The sequence below is a fragment of the Alosa pseudoharengus genome, unplaced genomic scaffold (genome assembly GCF_046254945.1).
Source record: "Alosa pseudoharengus isolate Yale_2024_CS ecotype anadromous, Long Island Sound unplaced genomic scaffold, YU_APseudo_1.1 YU_APseudo_1.1_scf_20, whole genome shotgun sequence".
Lineage (NCBI taxonomy): Eukaryota > Metazoa > Chordata > Actinopteri > Clupeiformes > Clupeidae > Alosa > Alosa pseudoharengus.
Genome location: NW_027468664.1, coordinates 3424401 through 3448576, shown reverse-complemented (window position 1 = coordinate 3448576; position 24176 = coordinate 3424401). Strand labels below are relative to the sequence as shown.

General features: G+C 40.3%; 1 protein-coding gene across 1 annotated transcript in view; it reads left to right on the top strand.

Annotated features, from left to right (window-relative positions):
• Positions 1-404: 404 nt before the first annotated feature.
• The window catches only part of LOC143136538 (cytidine monophosphate-N-acetylneuraminic acid hydroxylase-like), a 94638-nt gene continuing 70866 nt past the window's right edge, over positions 405-24176 (top strand). Inside the window, exons 1-2 of the mRNA XM_076297254.1 lie at positions 405-472; positions 918-1006. The gene's annotated coding sequence lies outside the window, so the exon portion shown is untranslated. The remainder of the gene's footprint in view (positions 473-917; positions 1007-24176) is intronic.

Below are 24176 nucleotides of genomic sequence, written 5' to 3'. Positions count from 1 at the left end.
GAGAAATATGTGTTCTGTTTTGAAATGAACAGTTAGTAGCCTATATATTTAACAAAATGTGTTTTTGAGAAAAAAATTATCAATTTGGCCAATTGTGTTTTGTAGGTGTGAGTCTGTTAAGAGTTTAGAAAAAGTATCTGAAGTATGGATAAGCGCTTGTTAGCGATTGAAAAAAACTGTAATATAAGCGACAAAGCACTACTGTCTGCCAACCCACGGGAAGTGGGTTCCTGCCGTGTTGCCGATGAGAGCGAGCCCCACCCAGCCGCTGAGGCTGCGTATGGTTGCTCCTGCAACGCACCTCTTATTATCTGTGGAGATTGGCGTGCAACAGGTGCCCCTTCGATTCGGTTAAGTTACTACTTCCATCGAACTTCATTTTGAATAGGGACAAGTTGGACTTGTTGGACAAACCCCTTTTGCGCTATACGACGACTTTATCATTTGTCCAACGGGTGACCAATCGATTTTGGTAAGTTCAATGGATTTTCGATTTTATTAAGTTGGTTTAGCCTACTATCAAGTCCTGCTGTCCAGATAACACGAGGCGCCAGGGCCGCTTGCGGTCCTGTTAATCAATGTAATCCATAAATGACTTAATGGTAGGCTACCGTTTTACCTCTTTATTATTTCTTTTTACCCCTTTATTTCTTAATTCTTAATTGGTCTATTGTGACCAAGTTCTGTTTCGCGGCTGATAGCCTATTTTAAGTAGGCCTTTACAAAATATTAGGCTGTTTAATTCGTTTTCGTTAATGTTGCACGCCAAAATATGTCAGCCATATATGATAGGCTACGTGGCTTACCTACAATAGGACTACGTATTGAGTGGACCTCGCTGAAGGCTCATTGAATAGGCTACTGGCCTACACCATTATATGATTTGACACGAGCTGAAACGTGTCTCACCTTCCTAGGGACAAGTTGGACTTGTTGGACGAACCCCTTTTGCGCTGTAGGCTACGACGACTTTATCATTTGTCCAACGGGTGACCAATCGATTTTGGTAAGTTCAATGGATTTTCGATTTATTTAGATGCACTGTAAACCCGAATAAGTTCCCAGAACTCAAAAAATTAAGGCAATCGATTGCCTTAATTGTTTTAAGTTGACTAACTTAAAAGTCCACATTTTCCAGATTAATTGCCACTTGTAGCTTTTGATAACAGTTAAATTAAAGTGCTCATTTAGCTCAACTCAAATATTTGCAGTTAATATGACTTACAATGTTCAGTTTAGGCCACTCAATTATTTTCAGTTAATATGACTTACAAGTTTCCAGTTTTCAAATCAACTGGAATAAATTCACAGAACTCTTTTCACAGAACTCTTTTCTTCACAGAACTCAATCGATTGCCTTAATTGTTTTAAGTTGACTAACTTAAAAGTCCACATTTTCCAGAACTTAAAAGGTTGGATGACTTAGATTTAGGGTGGGACGCTAGTCCTAATCAATATTTTAAGATGACAAAATTGTCCCACCAATATTTTAGCGAACTTATTTGTGCTGCTGGTCATTCCGACAGCCAGCAAAACCAGTGTTCGAATTACGTGGGAGCCAGAGGGAGCCGAGCTCCCATAAAGTGAGGACATGAAAGCAACAAAGTCAAAAATCTGAGGGAGTCTCTCATATCTGAAGGTGTCTGGCATTGCAATTTAATCTTAAACAACCGCTCATTAGCACTCGCAAGTCTGAAGAAGTCACCCTGCTTTGATGCGAGTGTTTGGTCTATTTACATAAGGCGTTCATTGGGCTAGCCTACATGGTTTAATACATGCTGAAGTCCAGTTTGCTGTTGAACTTGCTCTTCACCTCTTCTATGTTGATTGACAAAGCCATAAATTATGGCCCATAATGCAGCCTACTTCAATGATTGTGTGAACTGATATGTAGGGGAGACCAAGGACAGTTGCAACAGGGGATGGTTGCAACATGTCAATTTTCTCCAATCAGAAACAAGGTAGAGTGATGACACTCACACTGCATATGCTCAGTTGGAGATTCCTGAACTGCTCCAGGATTTATTGTAAAAAAACTGTTTTTTAGGTATGAAAGTATTTATTTTCTTGAGCTTTGTTTCTGTTAAACTGCTGTCACTGTTTTTGTGATTCAGCTCAACCTTACATGATTTAAATGAGTGATATGTTAACTTTAAGCTACTATGGTTAGCATGTGTCAAGGTCCCCTTGTTTAGCTAGCACATGAGGTTTTATCATGGCTGACAGGAAAGGGGACAGTTGCAACAACTGTTGCAACTGTCCCCGTACAGTCCCGTACAATGCATAAATATGATAATATAAAATATATATTTTTAAAAACATGTTTTACATGACAATAGTCTAAATAAAAGTGAATTGCCTCCCAAATTGTTCCATTCTTCCTATGTCACTAAAGTCCTACTGTATTTTATATCAATTTCAATATTTGACATCTGCACATAAGGTCTACTCATCTAGACAAATCTATAATTGTCATCTAATCAAAGCTGGTGAATAAATAACACTGTAATATTATTATAACTTACATAACTTGTATTTACATACAAAAATAATCATTTTGCTGCACTGACATATATTGTAATATATTGTATTTTTAAAATGTTGCAACCATCCCCAAACAATGTTGCAACTGTCCCATGGGCCTGGGGTCAGTTGCAACATCTGACTCCTTACATTCAAATGCAAATTGTGAAAAATGTAGATTCTGTAATTATCTTTAAATGGTTTAGACTATTAACAGACATATGTAAGTGTATTGTATAAAAAATTGGTTTGTCTAATCCAAACCGTCTCTGAGTAACAGAGCCAAATGCAAAAAGTGTTGCAACTGTCCCCGGTCTCCCCTAGCTATCCCCTGCATTCAGAGCTCCGGGAAGTTCCACTTAGATATTTTGATCCGTGTAGAGGCATGGAAGAGGGCTGATTGTAGAGTAGTGGCTATGCTGCAGCCTGTAGTGTTTAAATAACTCTATTCTGGAAGTGAAAGAAGCTGTGCACAACTTACAGTTCCAGATCATTCTTGGACCAGCAACCTAAAAGGCAAAGAACAAGTTTAGAACAAGTTTTTTTTTTTAAATGCTTATACTTACTACATGATATAACCACATATTACCTTACAAAAACTGCTTGCATGTTTGTTTTACACAGACACAGCACTAGTTAACTCTAGTTCTGTTAACAGCAATCTAGATGCTCACTGCACCAACTCACTCAGTGTAGTGTAGGAACTCAGTTCGAGCATGCTCGTCAATGCTATTTTAATATTGGACCTAGCGGTACACTTTTGAACGTTTCTATTAACAAAAAAAAATATTATATACGAGTTGTCGTTGTAAATTAGTCCATGGATATGAACGAAAAAACTGTTTCTAAACTGCTAGTAAACTAGAGAGTGGTAAAAACAGTGTGATTCACCCCTCCATATTATCCGTCGGCCTCATGCTAACCTAGCGTTCATGTGCTTCGGAAAAACCTTTCTCCGAGTGAAAACATCATCATTCCGCGTCATTCACGTCACTTAATGTGTGAGTCAGAGGTCGGAAACTGGGGCTAGATTTTGCTAACAGAGTTGCCCAGTTAGGGGCTCGTCATCACTTTTGTCGTCACGTTGTAGTTCGTTTGTTGTCCATGTGGCCTTTCATGTCCAACAGTTTTAATGTGAACTTGGGAATTTGCCCTTTTTATCACTTGAAAAGCTGCATATCTTTCTTTCACGAGCATCTTACACTATATTTTAAGCAAATACAGTTGTTTGTTTAGGATTAGTGAGTGTATGTTTTAACCTTTGTTGTGGCATCCGTGTTTGTCACACATTCGATGGCAAAGCACTTGAACACTTGCTGTCGGAAAAACAAAGTAGCCATGGGGGCGGTCCTTGTCATTCCGAGGTGCTCTGAATGCACCATTATACCTGTGCCCGACGTCATATACCCTTTGCCCCCTCGTGTCACATCAAGGATGGCAGGCCATCACATCAGGCAGGGAAATGTAGTTTAAAACCATTCCATGTTACAAAAAAAAAAAATAATAATTCTTTCAATGAAAAGTACGAAATGGCTATAACAAAAGTATTTATCTATCTATCTCCATCTAACCTTCAGTGGGCCACATACAGACTCAAGCTAAATGTCAACTGCCGACCACTCCGTTAGTGCTCGTGCTAGCAGCAACCTCTCATCTGTTTGGCAGGAGAGTTGCATCGTCTTGCGCTAGTGGTCGTGCTAAGTAACTTTGAGAAGGTCTACGCCCTCTGAGACAAACACATTAACAATAAAATAAGTAAAAGTAAACTAATAATAACATTTAAAACTTACAGTAAGTGGCAAGTGTAATGATGCAGACTACTCCACAAAGGCGGTGACTTCCTGCTGAGGCTTTCTGTTGGCTCTTGTTTGTTTGAAGTTGCTTCCCGCCCGCTGTCCAGTCTAGAAGAAAACAGCTGGATTCCGGGGGGCGGGTAGCCTTGGTGCCATAGAGAGCCGAAGTCACGCCCTTCTACTTCCGGTCCATGGGACCTATCTTTCAAAAAAATATGAACGGGAGTTAATGGAGAGATAACAATTATTTTTTGGTCCAGTTTGAATTGTGCCACGAATTTCACATATGATGTGTGTGAATTTAAAAGATATTTTTTCACGTCAAAAAAGTACTGTTGTTCGATAGACTTCAAAAGTTATGTTGGTTTTGTGCGAATCCGCTCAGTGGACTACATCTCTCGTCTCGAACGATGTACGTCACCAACGTAATGAAACGATAAGATTAGCTGTTATGCTAGTTAACGGTGGCATCTTGCTGCCTGCTATGTCACTTAACAGTATCTAATGTACAGTCTATGGACGAATACAACTTACCTGATGTGTTTAATCCTCTGACTCATGGTATTTTCATCGGCAAGGAAAGCCCAATTAAGACCTGTTGCTGGTATGCTTGTACAATCTAGTGTGGCTGTGAATGAGCTAACGTCACTAGCGCGACTGATGGGTTTGTAGTCTTTGGAATTACGATCTTTCACAATGTTGTAATTCAATAGTTACGAAACAAACTGCAAATGTCTTTACATGAAAAATTGTCTTTAAAATTGACAAACATCATATGGGTTATTCAAGGCACAAGTCAACCGGGACCAGAAAATAATTTATTTTTCGCCATAGACTGGCGTTCAAAATTTTTTGAAAGATAGGTCCCATGGAGGCAAACGGAAGGGGCGGGACTTCGGCTCTCTATTCCGAACTTAGTCCCGCCCACAACATTTGAGGTCAGGAAGTTCGGTCTGGCATTGTTCCATTGTGGTGGAAGTAGCCTATAGAGCAGGTAAGTCCCGCCCCTTCCGCTAACCCCGCTGGACCTCTAGGTTGAAAAATCGTTAATGCAAGTGAATGTGAGAAAATAATTATTTTCTGGTCCCGTTTGAATTGTGCCATGAATGTAAGCATATGTTGTCTGTGAATTTTTTATATAAATTTTCGTGTAAAGAATGCTACAATTGAGCGGGTAGAAGTTTGATGCGGTTAAACTTTGTGTGAGAGCACTTTGTGGACTAAAACTTTCCCCTAGACGATAGCTAACTAGTTTCCCATAACAATAACCATCAGATGGTCGAGATGAAGAGGGTTATTAAGATCGACTTTGAACACAGTGAACCATACAACTTGACACATGGGCGGACTGGCCATCTGGCATACCGGGCATTTTCCCGGTGGGCCGACGCACCTTTTGGGCCGATAGAATAGGCTATATATAATTTAATTATTTTGGCCAACGATCGCCCCAAAGGAAGAATAATCAGCGGCCCATTGTTTACATTTCAATATTGACACTGGACTGATCCAATAACAGCTCACGTCAGGCCCCACCCCTCCCATTTTGGCTCAGAGCCAGGATTCTGTGAGCATATCAAAAGTTAGAAATACAATATTCCAAGTAGGCTAGCATATGTCAGCAACATGTTGAGTTTGAACGAGGATGTAAGCAAGCATACAGAGCAAGGGACAGTGAGCAGGTGGAGAGTGCGAGCCTAGTTGAGGCTACATGATGTGGAGCAGGTAGGCTGTGACATGCCATGCTGACTATGATGATTATGATGACTTATTAATTGCGATAATGTAATGATATTGTAGCCTAATGATAACATGGCCGTGGCCGTGCTGTGATTATAATAACAAATAGCGCAACTTAAATTTTCTAAATGAATGATTTGCAAACCCGGACAGCAAAATAGTGTCAAATCGATGTTAATTGTTGGTCAGATTGATCAGTTTCCGTCAGACGCCCAAAATTCAACATCGATGGCATGAGTGGTGGTTCAGTTGGTCTCTCAAAGTAGAGAAGGGTTCTATCTTGGAAGGGTTATCATGGTAAAGAAGGGCTAAAAGACTGTAGACTGATGGAAATGTAGGTTACAAAACGTCACGTCATGCACAAGCCAACTAAGCTACAGTATATATAACCTATACGATAGGCTACTGGAAGACACTACAGATAGTTCATGTAGCTGTAGGCCTACTGTTCCAAAATGTACCAGCAATGTAGGTAGGTAGTATAGCCTACAGGAATAAAATATTTCCAGCAACAGCCCTGTTTATTTTGTGTTGTTTCAGTTGTCCTACAGTGATAACTGGTATAAATTACATTAATGTCTAAGACAATCTGGGTAATAATTTGAAATAATACTTTGAATTTAAGCAGAAACTCTTCTTTAATAATTGCTTACTTGAATATGGAGATCATATGCTCCATGCCTACCTCTGATCAGTCAGAGAGATAACCAATGAGGCCTACATCACTTTCAGTGCTCCATGACAGTTCAAAATATATGCATATTTAAAGGTAATGCAAAGATTTTGTATTTAATTAGCTGTGCCCGACCGATTTGAGGGCCGCTTGGGCCAAATATGCCAGGGCCGATTTTTGGTCCCAGTCAGGGATGGATTACTGCACGGGCCTACCGGGCCCAGGCCCAGGGGCCCATGGGGTCAGGGGGCCCTGAAGCCCAAGCTTTTGCATGGAATCAGGATGTTGGCTATGAATCAGGATGTTGGCTATGAATCTGATTGAATTTAGTATTGGCCATCCCCAAAATGCACCAGAATACAGGAAATCACATCAAACAAATTAAAAAAAATCTGGGGGAGGGCTCCCAAACCCCCTCTCCCACATATGCGACAATTAGTGGGGGGCCCTTAATACATCTGGGTCCAGGGGCCCGAAAGTTCATTATCCACCCATGGTCCCAGTCCGCCTCTGACTTGATAATTACACTGTATCATAGTGTTAATGTGTTGAGTAAAGCTAGACATGTTTTGAATATTTTTGTTACCATGTGTGTTTATTCCTGTCGTTACAAAAACTAGCGTCTCAGCTAATGTTAGCGATTAGCTCACGTCACATAGGCGACATGTAGTCTTTCTCGTTATGTCTTTTCCACAACTGCTAGCCGAAGAATCATACAATATACTGTCAAACTCGTAACATGGAAAATTATATTAAAAATTCACAGACAACATTATGTTCACATTCATGGCACAATTCAAACGGGACCAGAAAATAATTATTTTCTCACATTCACTTGCATTGACGATTTTTCAACCTAGAGGTCCACTGGGGGTTTAGCGGATGGGCGGGACTTACCAGCTCTATGCTCGCCCTATATCGGGCGGACCAATCAAATCAGGCTTTACGATGATGGACAGGTGAGCAACAGTGCATGGTCTATCACGTCATCTGAGCACGCATGATTAGGCTTGTTTGAAACAAAAACGCTGTGGCTAGAAGGATACATGGCTTTTAAGACCCCATATGGAAAATTCATATTATTTAATGAGGTTGTATCACTGAAAACGATTATTTCTGAAAACTTTGGCCAAAGTTGAGATGTGGGAAAACTGGTGGTTTCACTTTCATCAAGGGAAAACAGCGCTGTTGCATTGCAACATGTTCCCTCGTTCGTTTAAAATCTCTGATTGACCACCTGTTCGAGGGATTTGCGACAGCCTTTCCAAGCTGTTTAACATGTTTGTAGCATATTACTGTTCAACAGAATTATTTTTAAAAACGGAGGGGATATAGGAGAAGAAGGATGGTTCGTGTGTTTTCTTCCTACACCTCACGGTAAGCTATTTTGTTGGTCTGGTTGGTTAGGTCTCTATCCAATTGAGTGCAGAGGCATTCCCCCCCTGTATCGGTTGAAACACGCCCCATAATTACGTCCCAATGGAGCAGTACCAGACTCATATTCTGACTAGAATTGAGTATGACTACGTCAGGCTAGGGGGCGGGGGAAATGTCTCTGATTTTAAACATTACTTCAATAGCCAATTGCGGCCCACCAAAACCATGTTTAATAAACATACTAGTTTTTAAAAAAAATGTTCTTCCTTTAGTGCATGTAAACTTCTAGGTACCCAGATTAGTTTTCCCACAAAAAATCTAATGCATTTCAGATTAAACTGTTTTAATATGATTCTGATTTCTTTGTGATCGATTTTACTTATTTGGCGAAGCACTTCGACAAACAGGCACACTATTGTTAGAGAAGGCCAGTGATCCCCAAATTACGGCCCGCCACCTCATTTTGGGTGGCCCCTCAAAACATGTCCGTGGTATATAGCATCCGGCCCGCACAGGAGTAGCCTACGACACCGTCAAACTATAATCTCCTTAATTTCCCCCATTCATTCTCTATGGCGAGACTTAAAGGTACTCTAGGCGATGCTGGGTAACGTAACTTTAGTTGACGTTCAAACAAAACAGAGAGCTAGCTCGCTATTTCCTCCCCTTCCCTCCCATGCTGCTCTGGTGCAATTGAAACTCTTCTATGATTTGCTGGAACAGTTTGTTATGTTTTTATGGACTAGGTTTGCCCAGGTTGTTTTTGTTGCCGTTTTTGGAGCCTGGGCTGTCCACAGAGATCATGTTTTTTTTACAGTGTATTCAGGACACAGGCAGCTAGTGGATGGTGAGGTGATGTTTGCTGTAAGTGACATAAAGGGCTGTATTTTGCACCCTGGCGGATGGCGTAAAACTCGTTTTCCACCCGGCGCAAAGTTTAATTCCTTGTTTTGCACGTTTATTTTTTAAACAATGCGCCCAGGGGTGTCAGAAGTCTATGGCGAGTTGTTTATGTTATTTTAAGAGCGCATTGTCAACAGTCATATTGCAAATTGGTAATGACGGTTAAAAGTGATTAGGGGAGAGGCGAGTGACACGTATGGAGCACAGCTGAAGACGCACTGTCACGAGATATACAGTAAGCAACTCCTCTGCAGGATAAATGCTGTTATTTGAGCAATATTAGGGTAAGTGTAGGGTAAGCTTTTTCCAGCCTATGTTTTCGATGGTTACCCATTGTTAGTCAATAGTGAAAGTAACTTACTGCAAATAACTGTCTTGTCGTTGACTGACACCATGGTGAAGTTAGTTTCACTTTGCCAATGAGTTCAAATAATAGACGAGTGCAAACGCATAAAGGCTATGCTAGGTTTTAGTAAAGCAAAAAAAGGTTTAGTGGAATGACTGTTCCATACGGTCTCGCAAGCAGCCTCCTTCAAATGCGCCGCTGACTGTCAAAATACCGATGCATTCTTTGACATCTCGCTTTGCGCCCTTAATGATTTTGAGTTTAAATGATGTTACGCCCCAAACACACCCATGCCTGATTAAGAAACCTAGGAACACTTTGTTGCGCCATGTGCTCGACGTTTGATAACGAAAACACTCCCAAGGTGGACTAAACATCCTACTACATTTGAATAAGCTTTTGACGAGTGACGATGCGCTTTAGAATGTCATGATAGGGCCCAAAATGTTTAAGCCTAAAAACCATGTGGCATCGCTTAGAGCACCTTTAACAGGACACATGTAATACTTTTTTGTCCACTGGTGGTTATTTTAGCGCTATTTCAGATTTGCCATTGAAAACGGAATGAAATAACGGCCTACCTGCAAACAATGTAGCAGCCTACCTGATGTGATAGATTGCATCGCCACAAATTACACATTTTTATCCTCTGATGGCTACTGTATTTAGAGGGGTATTTAGTGACCATAGAACGATAAAACTGTCATAGTTTAGAAAAGTTTAAATTAATTGCAGGATATTGCTTGTTCACAACTTGAGCTATGTATGCAAAGACTTTGATAAAAATATACTTTTGGGAATGCTTTAAAGGGACACCAGGCAACGTTTTTGTGTTAATTACTCATCTTTGTAAGTCGGTATATGGTTAAATTACTCATTACAGGGCGAATGAAGACTCTCTCGCCCGCCCCTACTGCCTGTAGGCAGAATATCCCACTTGCAAGTTCAGTGTATCGTACCCGCTGACCGAAGCAGGATCAGTTTACAGCACAGAGGCAGGCTAACGAAACGCTAAGCCTGCAAAGAAGCAGCGAAAACCCTTGACGGAAGATGCAAAGAAAAGGAAAAGAGCTTCAGAACGAGCGAGGGGGACTTTCGTAGAGAAAAAGCATCAGGCTTGCCTGGTGTCCCTTTAAAGGATTTTTATTAGTATTATTTTATTTGAGCTATTTTCATGTTGAACTACATTTTATATTGATATGGCATGATGGCAATGTAAAATAAACACAGCTAACAATGGTATTACATTGCAATAGCCTATAATTAATGTAATGGATTCATAAGGTAGACTGCTGCTGCTCACATCACTAAGCTATTTGCGGTTACTGACATATTCTGAGTCTCCAGCCCTCTCTTACAGCCAGGCATAGCATGGGCGTAGATTTAGGGTGGGACGCTAAGGACTAGTCCTAATCAATATTTTAAGATGACAAAATTGTACCCACCAATATTTTAGCGAACTTATTTGTGCTGCTGATCATTCCGACAGCCAGCAAAACCAGTGTTCGAATTACGTGGGAGCCAGAGGGAGCCGAGCTCCCATAGAGTGAGGACATGAAAGCAACAAAGTCAAAAATCTGAGGGGGTCTCTCATATCTGAAGGTGTCTGGCATTGCAACGTAATCTTAAACAACCGCTCATTATCCATCCCTGTGCGATCTCTTACCATCCCAGGAAAAAATGAACTATAAAATTTCACAGTAAAACAATGACATTTACAGTTCAACTTAAATTTGTTATAGTTCTACCATTGCCTTTACAGTTCGACCATGAATATATCATAACTTGACTATGAACTCTCCCATTACTATGAACTTCATGGTCGCACGTCTGATGCGGACTTTAAAGTTTACAGTTAATAAGTAAAGATGATGATTGACTGCAATTTGTTTATAGTCAGACTGAGGTCTTCATAATTATGAGGTTTACTATAAAGTTTACAGTTCAACTAAACATTTTCAACTTCAAAAGTAAATCACATTTCTGGGATAATACCAGACTGTATGAAATAAAACATGAATTCCCTCTTTTTATATCCTTCGCATTCCTGTGCTACCTCTACTTTTAAGCCTATGTGATGTTTGATGTGGTCATCAAATAGGCTATGTTTACTTACTGACATGTTAGGCTACTTGTATCGACTAAAGTTTAACAACATGACAGAAAAACAAACTTTTGATTAAAGAACACAGTGTCATCCATTATCACTTATCATGAACACACCAAAAGCAGTCATGGTAGAACTGTTAATAAATACTTCATGGTTGAACTGTAAAAGATCCATAAGTTGACAGTGTTACTATGAACTATCATAGTGAATGTTACAGTAAAACCATGAAATTACCACAAATAAATGAATGAGAATACCAGCTCTCTTTTTATGGAAGCCTTAGCTATGTAGCTATGACACCATGTGTGCAGGAAGACCATCTTACTCAATTTAGCTCTAATATTCTCAGGGTCCTTGACTCTATATAGTATAATAGCACCTGCCAAGGTTAGAAAGACTTCAGTAAACCTAAAACACCATGGAGGAATATCACAATCAGAAGAGTGAATGTAGGAAAGCTGAACATAAATGGAGAAACACTAAGCTTCAGATGAACTATATGACATCTTCAAAAAGAGACTCCACATTTATAACTCTGAGTTATGTATAGGGCCAGGCATTCTTCATTAATTGTAACATTATTAACACATGAATAACTCCCGTGCTCTTTTTGCCATTGTTGATAAGTTAACAAATTCCCCAACAGAGCTACCTCAAGATTTCAAGTCAACAAAAATGTTTAATTCATCACAAAATTGAAAATATTAGAGTTCACCACAGGCCTAGAAAGCCGCACGCTTATTAAGTGTTTATTATTCTTATTATTATACGCTTATTATTATTCCTGTAAGGGCGATTTTTGGCCAGTTCCTGCTCCTAGACCTTTTGAGATATCACCACCGATCCAACTCTGGAACGTCCGGCCGGAACCGGTGTAGTGTGGAAATTGAAAATTCACGAAACTTGATGTACAAGATCCTTGGACCAAGCCTCACAAAAGTTACAGAAAGGATTTTTGATTTTCAGAAGCGTTTACCCGTCATAGCTGTTAGATTTTAGTGGTTTTCTGTATGTCATTCTTTTGGTTCTTTGTTTAATACTGCAGAAACTGCGAGGATAGGATGTTTATTGTAAGCAGACAGAATGTTGTCACCTTACAATAGCAAATGGTGTACCTCCCCCACAAGACGTCTTAATTGAATAAGGTTATATCACTGTCTGTTTCCCCCCCCTCCAATTTGACCCCAGACGTGAATGTATATTCTGGTATTATAATTAGCCAAGAGTTTCCTAGTTCTTTGCTTCAGTTCATTACCTTGGCTTCACCTTGCAACACTGTGCTGTGCTGTGCGTACAAGAGGGTTACCAGAACTCTGTTGTTACATCCAGAATAAAGAACTATTCTTTCGCAAGCCAGCCTCAAGTTTTACCTGCTACACTGGAATCTACTCGGTCAAATGTGTCTCCATTTGGGATTAAGGAGACAATTTTAATAGCATTCTTCACAGCCAAACGAAATCGGCGGAGTAGCTGCAAAACAGGAAGTTAGGTATTATTTCAGGAATGCTGTCACATATTGAAACCAAACTTTGTACATTTCTCGGGACTCCAATGTGAGGATGCACAAGATCTGAAAGAAAAAAGATTAAATAAAATGGTAAGCCAATTGACAAACCCTTATATCTATGCCATGTTATTCAAGCCCACTTGTGGCTGCTTCACCCTTATTTACATGTTGCTTGACTATGCACAGATTCATCTCGACCTTGCCACACACTTCAATTCAAAATCATGCCATGGGATAGTATGGACTTACAGATATTTATAGAGAGGAACCATGTGATATATATACCAGCAGTACTCTGCAGTACACTATCATGGTTTTCAAATCTAATTTGCTTAATTGTCATGATATGAGAGTATTATTCTAAAATTGTACATGTACAAAAGTATGCAAATTAATATATTTACGGAAGATTAAGTATAATTGTGTTGTTTTTTTGGTTATTAAAGACTTGCAATGCATTTTGGGTAAGCAGCAGTAGCCAAATAAGAGGTTTACCTCACACTTTTAGACACTAGGTGGCACTGTTGTATTACAATTCACAGAGGATCAACGTGAGAAGGCACATTGTTTTATTTCTCGAGTAATGAGTTTGCATCTTGGATGTTCATGACTGCAATATCAGTAGCCTACGACGGGAATACAGTTCGTGAAAGTGTGCGTTGATGAACAAAGTAAGTTAGCCGTGAACCTGTTAATTACGTAGGCCTACCAATTGTACTTCAATGAAGAGTTTATACTGCCAATGAGGTAAGTGAATAAATGTTAGCATAGGACTACGTTTACTTTGTTTTAGCCTGATCGGAAAGCTATCTGACAACAAACTTTTGTCCTTAGTTTCCACTATGTATTTGATACCCAGTATGATTGTCAGTATAGCGGTGAATATTGATATCATTGTTATGGTTTATTTAGTATGTTTCCATGCATATTAATGTCATTAGAAGAACTATATCCTGATGTTAGTGGGCATTGGACTTGGGAGAAGGATGTCCCCCCACTTGGAGCATTGTTTTGACCATTTGAATAGGCGTTTATTAATAGATAGATAGATATAGATAGATAGATAGATAGATACATAGATAGATAGATAGATACTTTATTGATCCCCAAGGGGAAATTCAAGGGTCTTAGTAGCATACAGACATCACACACAACATGCACTTACAGCAGAAATGGTAAACATAAGTATAAACATATAACTAAAATCCACTGTACAATAAAGACAGTAGAAGATAAGAAAGATAAGAAAACTAACAATACTAAATACACTATATAAATTAAATTAAGAAAGTCCAATGTGCTTGAGGGTGATCAAGCATAAGAAAGAGAGTAAAGTATAATGTAGACAAGGTAAAATAAAAAACTATTTCAGTGCAAGAACAGGTTGAGGTAATAGGCTTATAGCCATTCATTCATTCAGTATTGTAGCAGAAGCCTGACCGCAGCCATTGATCATGTGTGCTAATATAGCATGAAAAACAGTGTAGCAGTAAAACAGTAGTGAAAACATTAGGCTGTGTACATTAGTAAAACAGTAGTAAAACAGTAGTAAAGCAGTAGTGGGCAGTCAGTACTCAAACATGGAGAGGGTGGAGAGGCAGACAGACTAAGCAGAGAAGTCTATCTCTCCTCTTCCCTTTAGTGAGGCATTGAACGGTTCAATGGCCCTGGGGACAAATGACTTCCTCAGCCTTTCAGTTGTGCATGGCAGTGAGTGAAGTCTCCAGCTGATCAGGCTCTTTTGGTTTTTGATAGTGCTGTAGAGCGGAAGACATTCATTGTCCAAGATGTTGATCAGTTTGCTTTTGTCAGATATTGAAGTGATGCACTCAAGTTCAGCCCCCACTACAGAGCCAGCGTTCCTTACCAGCCTGTCAATTCGCCCAGCATCCTTCTTCTTTGTGCTTCCTCCCCAGCATACCACTGCATAGAAGAGGACGCTGGCAACAACAGACTGGTAGAACATCCTGAGGAGCTTGCTGCACACATTGAAGGAGCGCAGCCTCCTCAGGAAGTATAGCCTGCTCTGTCCTTTCTTGTAGAGTGCATCAGTGTTGGCTGACCAGTCCAGTTTATTGTCCAGGTGGAGACCCAGATACTTGTAGGTGCTTACCACCTCCACATTGACTCCATCAATGGAGATTGGTCGCAGAGTGGGCTTAGACCTGCGGAAATCCACCACCATCTCCTTGGTCTTTGAATTGTTGAGTTGAAGGTGATTGAGTTTGCACCATTGCACAAAGTCCTCCACCAGGCTCCTGTACTCCTCCTCTTGCTCGTCCCTGATACACCCCACAATTGCAGTATCATCAGAAAACTTCTGCATGTGGCATGACTCGGTGTAGTAGCAGAAGTCAGATGTGTACAGGGTGAACAGGACTGGAGAGAGCACAGTTCCCTGTGGCGCTCCGGTGCTGCTGATCACAGTGTCAGAGAGGCAGTTCTTTAGTCTGACGAACTGTGGTCGCTCGGTCAGGTAATCTGTAATCCAGGTTACCAGGTGAGCGTCCACACCCATCTGCAAGAGCTTGTCTCCCAGTCTGAGGGGTTGGATGGTGTTAAAAGCACTTGAGAAATCAAAGAACATGATTCTCACAGCACTTTTCCCCTTGTCTAGGTGAGAATGTGTCCTGTGTAAAAGATAAGTGATGGCATCGTCCACGCCCACTTTCTCCTGGTATGCAAACTGTAATGGGTCTAGTGCATGGCGTACCTGGGGTCTGAGCATACCTAAGTCGCTCCATTGTTTTCATCACATGTAATGTTAGAGCGACAGGCCTGAAGTCATTAAGCTCACTGGGGTGTGGTTTCTTGGGGACGGGGGTGAGACATGATGTCTTCCACAGTGTTGGAACTTGTCCGAGACGTAGACTCCAGTTGAAGATGTGCTTCAGTGGCTCCCCCAGTTCAGCAGCACAGGCCTTGAGCAGCCTTGGACACAGTCTGTCAGGCCCGTCTGCCTTACGTGGATGAAGTTTTTTTAACAGATAACTTACTTCGGAAGCTGTAATGATGGGGGGATGAGGGGAGTGGAGGGTGAGGAGGAGGAGGGGTGCTTCTGTGAGGGTTTTCGTGTGGCTAGAGACTGATGGCCGTTGGCTGAAGCCATTGTTGCCGCACTACTCGTGGTCACCATGTGGGGAAGAGGTGTGATAGCCTGATCAGCAGTGATGATGGAGGGGGGGGGGGGGGGGGCAGCATCTGGGGTCTGTCTGTCTGATGGCTGTTGACGACTGAGGTCGTTGTCACCTCGTTGTTCGTGGTCGCCATGTGGGGGAGGGGTGCAATATCCAGTGATGGTGAGGGTGAGTGTTGCACTGGTAATGAGGTGGGGTGGGGGGTGGGGGCTGGGCAATCGAACCTGTTGTAAAAGTGGTTCAGCTGGTTCGCCCTGTCCAGGTCTCCCTCCACAGAACTACTGCTCTTCTTAAGGCCAGTGATAGATTTCATACAGTCCCACACCTCCTTCCTGTTGTTATCTTGCAGCTTCTGTTCCATCTGTTCCATAGGTTGTAATAAGCGTTGTTACCAGTGATAAGTGCATGCATCACGCAAATGTCTCCAATTAGGCGTCTTTTTGGCCTCATAAAATTCGTTACAAGATTGACCGTCATGCTGTAGCACTCCACCATGCATTAGAAAACTATGCAGCTCTATGAGTTGTAAAAGATCCATAAGTTGACAGTGTTACTATAAACTATCATAGTGAAAAAAAGTGACTCAAAATGTAGGCTGGTATCCTTCCCACTTCCCAGTCGCATGAACGCACTATGTGAGCCATGGCCTACTGGTTAGCGCATCGGACTTGTACCCGGAGGTTTGCCGGTTCAAACCCCGACCAGTAGCCACGGCTGAAGTGCCCTTGAGCAAGCACCTAAGCACCTAACCCCTCACTGCTCCCCGAGCGCCGCTGTTGTTGCAGGCAGCTCACTGCGCTGGGATTAGTGTGTGCTTCACTTCACTGTGTGCTGAGCGTGTTTTACTAATTCACGGATTGGGATAAATGCAGAGACCAAATTTCCCTCACGGGATCTAAAGAGTATATATACTTAAAATACATATACTTAAACTCACAAAGGGGGTCTGATCAGATTTAGAATCATAGGCGCCTCGGATTTGCCTCGGATTTTTTAAAAATGGCTGACAAATATGGGCTTTGTTAGGTGAAAAAGGGATTGAAAGCAACTAATACATTTACATATTTGACCATAAATCTTTGTCATTCTTCACATACTCATAAACATTAAACATTATTTATATATTTCAATTACAGTTTTTTTCAATCGCTAACAAGCGCTTAACCATACTTCAGATACTTTTTCTAAACTCTTAACACAGACTCACACCTACAAAACACAGTTGGCCAAATGGATAATTTTCTTCTCAAAAACACATTTTGTTAAACATATACTAACACATCTTTCTCTGCACACACTAACTTTACCAAAACACTGGAAATCAGACACAAAATGAAATTATTCTGTCATAGAATAACACTTGTTTTCACTTCACAAGGTACATGCAGTCAATCAAAGTACACCAGGTTTCAAAATACTGGCTATTGTTGACATTACAAAAACTGCATAGACTTTTATGTTTCAGTTTTACAGGTATTTGCATGCAAAACATGCAATCCACCGTTTTTACACTAAATTTCTTGGTTGGGAACTGTATGTCCACATGTAATGTTCACATTCAAAAGCATTCCAGTGAAAAACAAATCATTTTTTTCCCTTTACTGTTTACTACAGGAGGTACAGTAGAAATACTGTTTACAGTACGATAGAACAGAAAAAGTTTTACAGTATTGCTTACAGTGAACAAAATATCCATGAAACACACAAGAGCATTCTGAACAAAAAACAACAGCAAAAAGCCCAGATAAAAAGGGGGGAACTAAAAAAAAAAGCACAACATTACTGTATCTAATCTCTGCGATCTTCAGTTAGGCCACATGTTTTCATCAACATCGCATCTGATATTATCAAAGGTGATGCACCTGGGATAAAAAAATGTTTGGTAGCAGAAGCAGAGGTTTTTATACTGTATCTACGGTTTGGAATATTGTGTTTGCCATTGTGGGATGTTGTGTGTTAACATTCGTAAATACTACTAAAACAATCCATAGTTTTGTTGGGAAGTATAGCTTGTTTGTTAAGAAAATGTAAGCATTGTGGAAATGTGTTCACTTACTGCATATTGGGTGAAAACGACATGAAATGTGTGAATGGTATGGCCACAAAAGACCGATGCTGTGCTAATTGTGTTTAGAGTTTTGAAAATGTGTCAACTGGTTAGACAAACGCTTGTTAGCGACTGAAAAAAAACTGTATTAAAAATAACAAATGTATACAATATATCTTCAACCTCAAGTATGCAGCTAATAAGGAAATAAAATTTTAGAAAGTTAGAAAGTTATTTAGACAAGGTGAACTTCCCCCACTGTGGAATGTAGAAATGTAGATGCTACAAGGACAGGAATTCAAACACACCCAACAATTTACCATCTGTTGATGTGATTGTGCACTGCAAAAAACTGCTTATCTAATAAAATCTAACCAAGATTATTAGTCTTATATCAAGATAAAAATAACTGGTTTGTATTGTTTTTAGTATAAAGAGACTTACAGTGGGTCCCCGTTAAAAATTGACACTTCATTCACGATCATGGTGAATGGTGAAATGTAAGTACAACTGCAGCCGCTTGGGGGCAGCATAGTCCGCTGTAGCGTTTCACGGTCGAACCAGGCGCATTCGACAGCAAGGGCTGTGATTGGCCGAGTTTTCAGTGCGTTTCTCTGTGTTTTTAGCAGCCCCTGCAACATGCTAGTCCACTGTAGCCTAAGCCTTGTACATAATGTTAAACATAGTTTTGGATTCAGTGGCAAGATTTCTTGATTGTCCAGTGTCTGTCTCTCAGTAATGTTTTAAAATGAGAGCTTCGTCAGCTGGCAGTAGGCTACTTTGTCGGTAGTCATGAGAAGTTCGCTTGCTAACAGAACATAAAAATGCTGCCCAGAAACCTTGTGAATAGTTCTGACACTAACGAGGTTGAAATATAGCCTTTGCCTACAGCATCTCCTTAACAGTAATGTTAACAAAATGACAGCATTCATATGACAAAGGAAAACGAATCCGGTCACTCAAGACTGTGCCGCAGCCGTGGGGCAGAAGACGCTTGGTGGCCGTCCACAACGTTATAAACTTAACCTAAATAGTCGGCTGCTGTAAGCTACAATCGGATTTTATTGTATACCCCTGTTGTCTCAATGATAATAACATCTCATTTCCGACTATATTTCAAAGTGTGCCGTTCATTTGCATTATTAACATAACATCGTATTTTGTCATTTTTGGCGAAGACATGCATTCCGTTAGGGATATTGAACATATTTTAACATTCTCTAACCATCGTGATTTCGAATTGGTGCAGTTGTCAGCACAAAAACTTTTTATTCTTTTGCTCTTTTGCATTGCTCTATGCTGTTCTATGGTGCTTTCTGCCTCTTGGTTGCGCACGCATGTTTTCGTGACGTTTCATAGAAATCCATGTATAATGAGCGCATAAAACGACTTGTTTTGGGACATTAATCTAGGCTACGTTAAGCTTTAAGGATTGTATGTCCTTAATTTATTTATATAGGCCTATTTAGGCTAGGCTATACTTGCGCAAACCCTGGATAGACTTTTATTGCCACACAACAATATTGGTGGTATTTGTTACATTAGCTTCAAAAGGCACCGCTTCAGAAAGCTGCACTGCTTGTGAAAGAAGGGGGTGGGGGAGGGGAGCTTGCAGCCAAGTGTCGGAAAAATGCATAGCCTACAACACAGAATCCGCTTCTCGCATTAGTCACTGACAGTAGACACGCTTCCAGCCTAATGACTTTCACACATTTTGAATGATTTACAGTATGCCTAGACACATTAGCGCTCCACGTGTAGAAACTGTGCAGAATACAATGTGTGAATGATGCTCAATGATTTGCCAATAGCCTATAATAGTCTTCTGCTGGGTTGCATGTACTGTAGGCTATAGCCTACTGTTTTACTGTAGGCTACATGTTTTCAGCCTTTATTGGTTAAATGACCATTTTTATTACGAAAATATTTCTTAACTTCAAAAACTCAGTGTCTAAAACTCGGTGTCATTCAGACTCAACCCTCTTGACGTTTGGTGATTAATTGACAGCTGTTTTGGGACACGTTAAACTTTCTTTATAATGAGCGCATAAAACATGGAGGTGCGCAAATAGTTTTTAATAGCCTGTTCAACTTCGAAAAGCTTCGTTCACCCGATGCCAGTCACTGATAGCAATTTCAAAGTTCGGAAAGCTTCATCTTTTTAAGTTTTAAGTGCAGTGGCCCCTATCTGCCCCCTTTGGAATTATATCTCGAGCCTATTATAAGGTCCAGTGCGTTATGTCCTGGGATTCGGATGTGCTCAAAAAGAAAAGAAAAAACACTTTTTTATAGATGGTTATGAGGAGCAATATGAGAGAGAAATTTGATGATCATTGATCGTTGTTTTGGGACGTTAAGCCTTTTCCATAGGCGTCAGTGAAGGAGATTGAAGAATGACCATTTTTTTATACGAAAATATTTCTTAACTACAAAAACTCAGTGTCTAAAAACTCAGTGTCATTCAGACTCAACCCTCTTGTTGTTTTATTATCTTTTTCGTTGTCGTTTGAACGTTGGCAAGCAGGCATGTTGCGGTTGCAATTTAAGTGAAATTTCTACAGTAGGCCTACAACATGCTGTTAGGCTGGGCTACTGTCAATGTCAATGTACTTGTCAATGTACTTGTACAGGTAAATGTTCAACAATTGCTGGTGTACAGGTTATATAATCAATTAGCTAAATCATTTGTCCAGCTGTTTAAACATTTTTTCGTGCTACATTCAAACGCAAAAGGTGCTTTGATATATTTTTCGTTTGAACGTCGGCAAGCAGGCATGCTTTGGTTGCAATGAATGAGGATAATTGCTTTTTTTGCATTATTTTGAATATGACTCGCTCCAGTCTCAACAGCATGTACTTTTTCCACACGCTAAGTTCTAACACACATATCCCCTCTCGCTTTCTCTCTCTCCATCCCTGCACACGGTGCTTTCTTAAAGGAGCTGCACCATTTTACAACAATTGCATCTACATTTTCATATTAGAATGTTTTGTCAAGTGTAAGCTTAAACTACCGTGCTCAATTTAAGTTCCCGTGCCCCCGCTGCGTCATGGAAGCAGTAAGTCAGTCGCATCAAAAATAGTAGTGGCACCAAAGTGACACCTTGTGGTTGTTTGTGTCAACTGCAGTTTGTGCCATTTCTGCCGAGAAAATGGGGATTGTGATTCCTGAAGGAACCCGTCCAAACTTAACAGGGACCCACTGTACCTAGCGCTTTCTCATAAAATCATTTGACTTAATTTAAGAAAAGTTTGACTTATTTTAAGACATCTCATCCTGAAAACAAGCAAATATTTCTGCCAGTGCGTTAAGCAAATTTGTCCTAAAAACAAGCAAATTTGTCTGCCAGTGCGTTAAGTAAATTTGTCTTGATAAGACTCCTTAAAATAGGTCAAAGTCTTCCTAAATTAAGTCAAAATGATCTTTCGAGAGGGCACTAGGTAAGTCTTTTCATACTAAAAACAATACCAAATAGATTTTTTGATCTTATTATAAGATTAATAACACTTGGTTAGATTTCATTTTTTGCAGTGTGGTTCATTGGCATACAGTACAGTATGTCATTTCTTTCTATTAAGGATTGGCATAGAGCCAATAGGACTGGTTGGCGTTGTCGGTGCCTTTTGCTCTGTGAACTTGAACAGGCAAACTTGCTCATCACTGAAATACCGTAAAACCATTGCTTCCTAATAAACAATTAATTGTAGGCTAGTACTATTTTTCCAGTGTGCCCACTCCACACACTCACTACATTAACATGTGCTACACAATTCCCACATCTCTGAGACCAGTTGGAGCAATTTAATTTCTCTGTTGTTGAGATTTCGAGTTTCGGGCAAATACAACAATCTTGTTTGGGTTGTTTTTAACTATTGGGCTAGGCCCGAGTTTCATTTGACATTTCAGTTGGACTGCTTGAAGCTATTTGGGTAATTCAGTTGGGTACAGAGCCAAGACCATCATAAATCTTTGAAAAAAACAGGACCTATTGCTTAGCTATTGCTAAGCTGCATCAAACGCAGATTAGCCATAACAGCCGCAGGCAGACATCGTCAGCCTATTTATTTGCCTCATTCACACATCGGCCATGTATATCACAAAAGGAGGCTAGAGACTCGAGAACTTGAGTGAAATGTCCCAACCAAGCACCAGCGAGGAGGTTGTATCAGGTTTTCCGTTGTCCGGTAATTACTGGACATTGGCCGGAAAAAAAATGAAATGTCCGACAAAATGAAATCTCTCCGGTCAAATTGTCCGGTTGAAATCGGCTAATAATCCCGTCCCCTAACGCAATCTGAATTTGAGAATAAGTATTAATATGTAAGCCATTTCAAATAGGAAGCGCACCATCCATCCATAAAACGTCCATGTTAAACAACAAACAAATGAGTGAGGCGGTTCAAACATGGCCAGGCCCAGGCAGCCTTAAATGTTTTTTCAGAGGCCAGACGCGATGGATGATGATAAATTGGTAACGTTTGAAGCTTCACATGTCCAGTAAACTCCACCACCACCAGATAAAAAGCAGAAGTGTCGGGCGTATCTGTCGGAATCAGTGACATTGGAAGTGGAGTTGCGGCCGCGCAGACACTGTCATTCTCCGTGTACACTGGACATGCAAAGTGTTCTTTACCCAAAGCATACAGTAGGCCTATGCGTTCTCTGTCTATGATCTGCAGGGTTAGGGCCTCCTCGACAAGGCGATTACTGGTAGTTTCTGGCACAATTAAACGGTATCATTGAACCGCGGCCGAAAGAAAAATAAACTAAACATTTCCCAAAATAGGAAACATTTCTTAATTTATTGTTATCAAATAAAGAGGCATAGCATTACACTGCAAAAAATGAAATCTAATCAAGTGTTGATAATCTTATATTAAGATCAAAAAATCTATTTGGTATTGTTTTTAGTATGAAAAGACTTGCCTAGCGTTCTCTCGAAAGATAATTTTGACTTAATTTAAGAAGACTTTGACTTATTTTAAGCAGTCTTATCAAGACAAATTTGCTCAACGCACTGGCAGACAAATTTGCTTGTTTTTAGGACAAATTTGCTTGTTTTCAGGATGAGATGTCTTAATTTAAGACAAGTTTGACTTATTTTAAGTCAAATGATTTCATGAGAAAGTGCTAGGTAAGTGTCTTTATACTAAAAACAATACCAACTAGTTTTTTTATTGTGATATAAGATTAATAACACTTGGTTAGATTTTGTTAGATTTTTGTAGCACTCATGCCCATAATCATGAAGTGCTTCGAACGGCTAGTCATGTCACACATGAAAGCCACCCTACCCCCACCCTGGACCCCTTCCAGTTTGCATACCGAGCCAAACGTTCCACGGAGGATGCAATCTGCTCTGCCCTCCATCCAGCCCTCACCCACTTGGACAATAAAGACTCATATGTGAGAATGCTGTTCATAGACTTCAGTTCAGCATTCAATACCATAATACCACAACAACTCATCAGCAAACTGGACAAGCTAGGATTCAGCACCTCCCTCTGCAACTGGCTGTTGGACTTCCTGTTGCAGAGACCACAAGCAGTACGTGTCGGGAACAACACCTCAAGCACTCTGACCCTGAGCACGGGGGCCCCGCAAGGGTGTGTGCTCAGCCTAGGGATCGACCGATATGGTTTTTTCAGGCCCGATACCGATATCAATTATTACCAAAAAACGAGACCGATAACCGATATGTAAAACCGATATGTCAGTTGTCAAAAAAGGGGGGTAGATAGCAAAGGCAAAAATTTAATTCAAAAGCATGTAATTATACAAACCAAATAAAGGAATGGAATGGAGGAATGGGAAATAAATAATATCACTCCCTGATGTTTTATGAATAGAAAACGAGATAATGATAATAAAACAGACAATTCAAAGAACCAAAAGAGCAATGAACTTTATTTAAAATGTGCAGAGAGCTGCCATAAGAATTTCTAAAAAAATAAAGTTAAACATAAATAAATGAATGAATGGAATAAATACATAAATAAAATCACTCCCTAATGCTTTA